Here is a 6,889-nt window from a genome sequence, read left to right as displayed (position 1 = left end):
GCATAATTGAGGTTCATCCACGTTGCCAAACATGTCGATAGTTTACTTCTTTTTATTGCTGAATACTATTCCATTGTATGAAATGAGGATGATAAGTCATCACACATAGAACTGCTGTGAGCATAAAGCACACTGATACTAAAGATACATAAAGCAACACTCAGTAAAAGTTGGCTTTTATTCCCTATATAAAACAATCATGGTCATTAGTTAGAAATTATCTAACCCATTTAATGAATAAAGAACCCAAGACATAAAGAGATGAAAATGACTTGCTCAGTGCCCTCAAGATAAAGATTACACTTAGGTCTTCTGACTCTCAACCCAGTGTCTTCTCCACTCTACAATTGAGACTATTAAAAAGAAGCCTCAATCTTTTTATAATGTCAACTCAAAAGTTACATCCTATCACTTCTGCTGTATTCAGTTACTCAGAGGTCTTTAAGCCTGGCTCACACTGGAGGACAGGGAATTATACAAAGTGTAATGCCAGTAGTTGGGGATCATTAGAGCCCATCTTAGAGGCCACTTATCATAGGCCCCTTCTCCTTGCCACTGGCAGTGACCAGAATTTTCACAAGTCTGGTAGGTTGGGGTTGTGGTCAGAAGCTTCTGAACTACAGAATGAGGAGCCAGTGAGTGTGTTCCTAAGCCAATGACCTAATGGGAGACTTGGCTGTTCCCTCATGGAAAAAAAGTGAAATCTTAGTTCCTTTGTCTATCATTGTACATCAGCCACACTTTTTCAGTAGGAAGCACAGCCTGTGGCTAGGCCCATGGAAAGAAGAGAGTTGGGCCAAACAGTTTTCTTCTGCCTTCAAGATGACACCAAAAACACATTCATATGGAGTCAGCATCTTATTTATGTATGTATGTATATGTATGTATGTATGTATGTATGTTTGCTCAGCATCTATCAGGTATCTGTCCCCCTGTTTGGCACCGAGGGCACAAGAGTTTCTTTTTTGAGAATTTAGGTATTGTTAGGGCCACAAGATAAAATGGAGATGACACTTTTCAGTTCCAGCTCTCTAAGAAGCAGATAGAAAGATAGGATCAGACATCTAAGAGATTTCTTGGAGGAAATGCCTGTGAAGGATAAAAGCTGTGGGCTTGCAGCTGGAGTCAAGTTTAGTAGTGCTGAATCCCAGGCCTGAAGATGGCCTTCCTCACCGGCATACCAACTGCTCTCCTTTCTGCATCTACGAACTTGACCATGTCTTAATCACTGAACCATTAACAACAGGAGGTTCTCCAAAATAGGATTATTTATAATTTTCTTAGTAATTATGTATTTAGTATTAAGCTCAGTTGTGGACTTCTTTATTCAAGTTGGGAGCTAAATTCCCAAGATATTACCTAAATGTTCTCCTAAGGTTGTGGTAACTGGAGGCTGAAAGTTCAAGATGATTTATTGTAGGAGGTATCACCTGAAAGCCCCCAATTATCTTGTAATTTTAATTGCATGTAAGAATTTTTCCTTTTTGGCAGCATAAATAGCTGCTATTATTATTGCCAGTAAGTTGATTTTTAAAAATATGGGCAATTTGGAAAAATAGATATTATCTAATATTAAAACATTGTATACTGATTTGAGATACATTATAAAGTTATAAACTCTTCCTCAGAGCTGCTTTTGAGGGGTTAGACTTCCTACCAGATACTTCCTTCATTGCAAAAGATCATTTACTTCCTGAATATGTTCTCCATTGGAATTTTCTCTCTCTCCCACATGTTCTTACCTGCCTGTCATCTGCCTTTACAGCAAAAGGAAAGTCCAATGAAGTTCAGATCAAGGGCACAACTCTGTTTTGACCTGGAGTCAATGGGGGGCTGCATAACTATTGGATATAATCTAGTGCCTATGGTCTTTGCTCCTTGTACCAAATCTATGTAATCCCTTCTCATTTTAATGAGGGCATTCTCCCCAACACGAGTCAACAGAACCCTGCAACACCTGTGAGATGATCCTCATGGAGGGTGGACTTTGAGATAATAGTGGTCTATTGACCTTCTTACCAGAAATTGTTGACTGGTGGTGTCATGACCCCCCAACTTCCAATAGTTCTGGGGTGGCCAGATCATTAGGTGGTGGATCTGCGTAGGCTTTAGGACTACCACTTTCTTTCTTTTGGCTGAAAGCCTGAATATGGAGACTTCTTAGAGAAATAAAAGATAGCATCTCAGTTCTTCAGAAGATTTGAATCTCGCTATGAAGATTTATGGAGGTAAGACATCCAGAGAGAAAAAAATACTAATAAATGGAATTGTAATATAAGCTTTATGAATTAGAAGCCGAGGAAATGCCATATGGAGGCATGACCAAAACAAAGGCAAGTCAGTCCAGAATGTTTATTGAACAGAAACCCAGGGTCTGTTGGTGACACCGGCCTCATGAGCTGCCCCTCACGTATCCAATCAGTCACCAGATCCTACAGATTCTATCCCCTAACACTCCTTCCTATGATTCCTGCCAGCACCTGTGCCATGCCCTCTGAGCTTGACCCAGCTCGTGAACTTGACCCTTTCAAATCCATTCAGGTCTGATCACATACTGCCCTTTCATGTCCAGCCTGAAAACTGCTGCGTGCTGAGCAGGCTGGGCTTGTGTACCTCTCAGGCCTCACCCTGAGTGATGGTGCCCCTGGTTTATTTTACCAGGTGCTCCTCTGGCAGGAAGCCTTACCCCCTGAAGACCCGTTCAGACACTGCTTCATTCTCTTGCACCCTCTCCAGCTCATGGCTTTTGTTCCTTTTACTAAATCTAAAATTCTTCCATGTGTGCTCTGGATTTTGTGCTTGTGGAGAAATAACATAAAGCTGTTTAACACCTCCAGCATTATTGACATGTGACATGAATGTCCCACTAATAATATATGTATGTTGCACACTACTGTTTCATTCTGCAAGGCACACAGCCATCAGCACATGGGAGATGACCCAGCGAGGCACTAAGAGGGTGGGTGACAGTGTGTGCAAGGGGTTTAGAAATACCAGTGAGTTAGAACATTTAAAAACAAAAGTTTGAACTGTGTGACTTGGGTCTGGGTCATAAGTTGAGCCGTCGGGCTGAGAAATGGTCCTCAGGGGGAAGATGATAGGCTGAGGGGCGTGATGATTGACAGCTGAAAATATGACTTGGTTGGACTGTGGGATTACTTTCTCCATTCATTGAAAACATTTCCATTTCTTCACTTTTTTGAGAGCTGTCTTTAGATGCACAAGGCCTGTCTTTGACATATCTTTGAGAAATAACGACCTTCTGTGAGCTCAAGGTAAAGCCTTATCATACAGTAATATAAAATAAGAAGGTAAAGATGATTAAGCTGCCCCAGGGCATACACTGACATTACTTTCTTGAAATAGGACTGGATTTCAACTTATTTTTTCTTTTCTATTGCCTCTCATAAAATCATACTCGAAAATGAATCAAGATTTCTGGTTAATCAAATCTTTGATATATACCACATTAAATGTTTTGGAGACACTATGTTACAGAATAATTTTTTTCTTGTATAATTGAAATTTTGGACTCTTTTACTGATACCACCCCATTGCCTCCTTCTCCTGGGTCCTGTCAACCACCATTTTACTCTCTGCTTCTATGGGTTTGAATATTTAGATGTGTCATATAAGTGATTATACAGTATCTATCCTTTTGTGTCTGTATTTGTCCTCCAGTTTATCTCAAATGGCAAGATTTCCTTCTTTTTAAAGTCTAACTAGCATTTCATTGCACCACATTTTCTTTATATGCCCATAGACATTTAGATTTTGTCATATTCTTGCTATTGTGATTAATGCTGCAATGAACATGGGAGTGCAGATAGCTCTTCAAGATCTGATTTCCATAGATAGATAGATAGATAGATATCTCCATAATACGGATTCCTGGATCAAACGGTAGTTCTAATTTCTTCAGGAGTCTCCATACTGTTTTCCACTATACTTTTTAACTCTTGACACCATTCTGACAGGTTTGAGGTGATATCTTGTTGTAGTTTTTTATTGTTTTAAAGATTTTATTTATTTATTTGGAAGAGAGAGAGAGAGAGAGAGAGAATGAATAGGGGGAGGGACAGATGGAGAGTGAGAATCAGACTCTCCGCTGAGAATGGAGACTGACACAGGGCTTGATCCCAGGACCCTGAAGTCATGACCTGAGCCGAAGGCAGATGCTTACCTGATTGAGCCACCCAGGTGCCCCCTCAAGGTAGTTCTGATTTGCATTTTCCAAATGATTAGTGATATTGAGCACATTTTGTGTACCTGGTGGTCCTCTATATACTCTCTTTGCCCATTTTTAAATCAGATAATTATTTGTGGTTGTTGCTTTTTAAATAAAATTTTATGAGCTCCTATGTGTTTTGGATATTAACCCCTTATCAGACATATAGTTTGTAAATATTTTCTCCCACTCTATAGATTGCCTTTTCATTGTGTTATTTCCTTTGCTGTACAGAAGCTTTACTGTTTGGTGCAATCCCATTTGCCTATTTTTGCAATTGTCACCTGTGCTTTTAGTATCATAGCCAAGAAATCATTACCAAGGCCAACACCAAGAAGTTTTTTCCCTGTGTTTTCTTCAAGGAGCTTAATGGTTTCAAGTATTATGTTTAAGTCTGAGTTGATTTTCTTAAAGATTTATTGATTTTAGGCTACTCTATGAGCCAGCAATTGCACTACTGGGTATTTACCCCAAAGATACAGATGTAGTAAAATGACGGGACACCTGCACCCCAATGTTCGCAGCAGCAATGATCACAATAGCCAAATTGTGGAAGGAACCACGATGTCCTTTGACAGATGAATGGATAAAGAAGATGTGGTATATTACTCAGCCATCAGAAAGGATGAATACCTACCATTTACTTTAACATGGGTGCAGCTGGAGGGTGTTATGCTGAGTGAAATAAGTCAGTCAGAGAAAGACAATTATTATATGGTCTCACTCATATGTGGAATATAAGAAATAGTGAAAGGGACCATAAGGGAAAGGAGGGAAACTGAGTGGGAAATAATTAGAGAGGAAGACAAACCACAAGAGACTCTTAACACTGGAAAACAAAAAAGGATTGCAGAAGGGGAGGTTGGGGGTGATGGGGTAACTGGGTGACGGGCATTAAGGAGGGCACAGGATGTGATGAGCACTGGGTGTTATATTTTATGTTGACAAATTGAATTTAAATAAAATATTAAGTTAAATCAATCAAAAAATAAAGGTAGAAAAATATTTATTTATTTTAGAGAGAGAGAGAGAGCCTACACAAGAGCAAGAGGAGAGGGAGAAGGAGAGGAAGAGAGAAAATCTTGGGCAGACTCCCTGCTGAGCATGGAGCCTGACAGAGCTCGATATTACCACCCTGAGACCATGACCTGAGCCGAAATGAAGTCAGACCCTTAACCAACTGAGCCACCCAGGCATCCCAATTTTGAGTTGATTTTTGTGTGTGGTATAAAATAAGGATATGATTTCACTCTTTTGCATGTGGATATCCAGTTTTCCCAATGCTGTAGTGAAATGACTGCCTTTTTCCCATTGTGTATTCTTGGGCCTTTGTTGAAGATCAGTTGACCATTGGTTGACCGCATATGCATATTTATTTCTGGCTTCTCTGTTCCGTTCCATTGGTCTATATATCTGTTTTTATGCCATTATACTACTGTTTTGATTGGTATAGCTTTGTAATATAGTTTGAAATTAGAATATATATTGTCTCATTCTTCATTCTTCTTGTGGAGAATTGCTTTCAATATTCTTTTGTGATTCTGTATTTATTTTTAAGGTTTTTTTCCCCTATTTCTCTAAAAATTTACATTGGGATTTTGATAGGGATTGCACTGAATCTGTAAGTCACTTTGGGTGGTCTGGGCATTTTAACATTACTTCATCTAATCCATGACCATGGATATCTTTTCATTTGTGACTGCTTTAATTTATTTCACCAGTGTTTTATAGTCTTTAGTGTACAGATCTTTTGTGTCCTTGGCTAAGCTTATTCCTAAGTACTGGAGTAATATTAATACATTAAATATTACAGTAATATTTTATAATTCTAAATGCTGACTTATATACATAGTATAAAATTCAAAAAATCTTTCTGGTGAATTTAAATTTATAGTTATGTAGGAGGACACTAAATTTGCATCAGCATTCCTTGTGATTTTATTATTTTTTAATGAGCCCATGAGCATTCTAGTGCTGTGCTTTAAAAAAAAAGTTGGGCAGCCCGGGGGTCTCAGCGGTTTAGCGATGCCTTCAGCCAGGGGTGTGATTCTGGAGGCCCTGAATCGAGTCCCGTGTCCGGCTCCCTGCATGGAGCCTGCTTCTCCCTCTGCCTGTGTCTCTGCCCCCCTCTCTCTCTCTCTCTCTCTCTGTCTCTCATGAATAAATAAACAAAATCCTTAAAACAAACAAATAAATAAAACAGTTGAAGAGGGAAAATCAGGCCCTTTCTCTCTCTTTCAGAAGGAATGGAGTGAGCCCCCTGGGCAGCCACCAGATTGGGATGGTTGGGGGTGCTATGTTGGGGCATTATGCAATCAGACTAATTTCCTTATACTAACTATCAACATGCTAGACTGTCAATGAGCTAGACCCTTCACTCATCCCTGGGTAGTAGGGAAAAAGTATGGGGCTTCCGAGGGGGAATGCTAAAAGCTGAAGTCAACTGGTGGTATTGACCTGGTCTTTGGCCTGGTATATTACCTCAGAGTCCATATTTTATCATTCCCAAACTGGAACACGTGGCTGATAACAGGAGGGACAATTGAAGTAGGGACCATCCTAGAAAACCTGTAACCCACCTATGGTTCAGAAAGTCTTTGCTTTCTTCTGTTATTTATTTATAGTATTCTACTTTTTTTTTTTTTTTTTTACCCAAAAGTG

Source organism: Vulpes vulpes, chromosome 15 (genome assembly GCF_048418805.1).
Source record: "Vulpes vulpes isolate BD-2025 chromosome 15, VulVul3, whole genome shotgun sequence".
Taxonomy (NCBI): Eukaryota; Metazoa; Chordata; class Mammalia; order Carnivora; family Canidae; genus Vulpes; species Vulpes vulpes.
Note: the sequence above shows the minus strand (reverse complement) of the source record.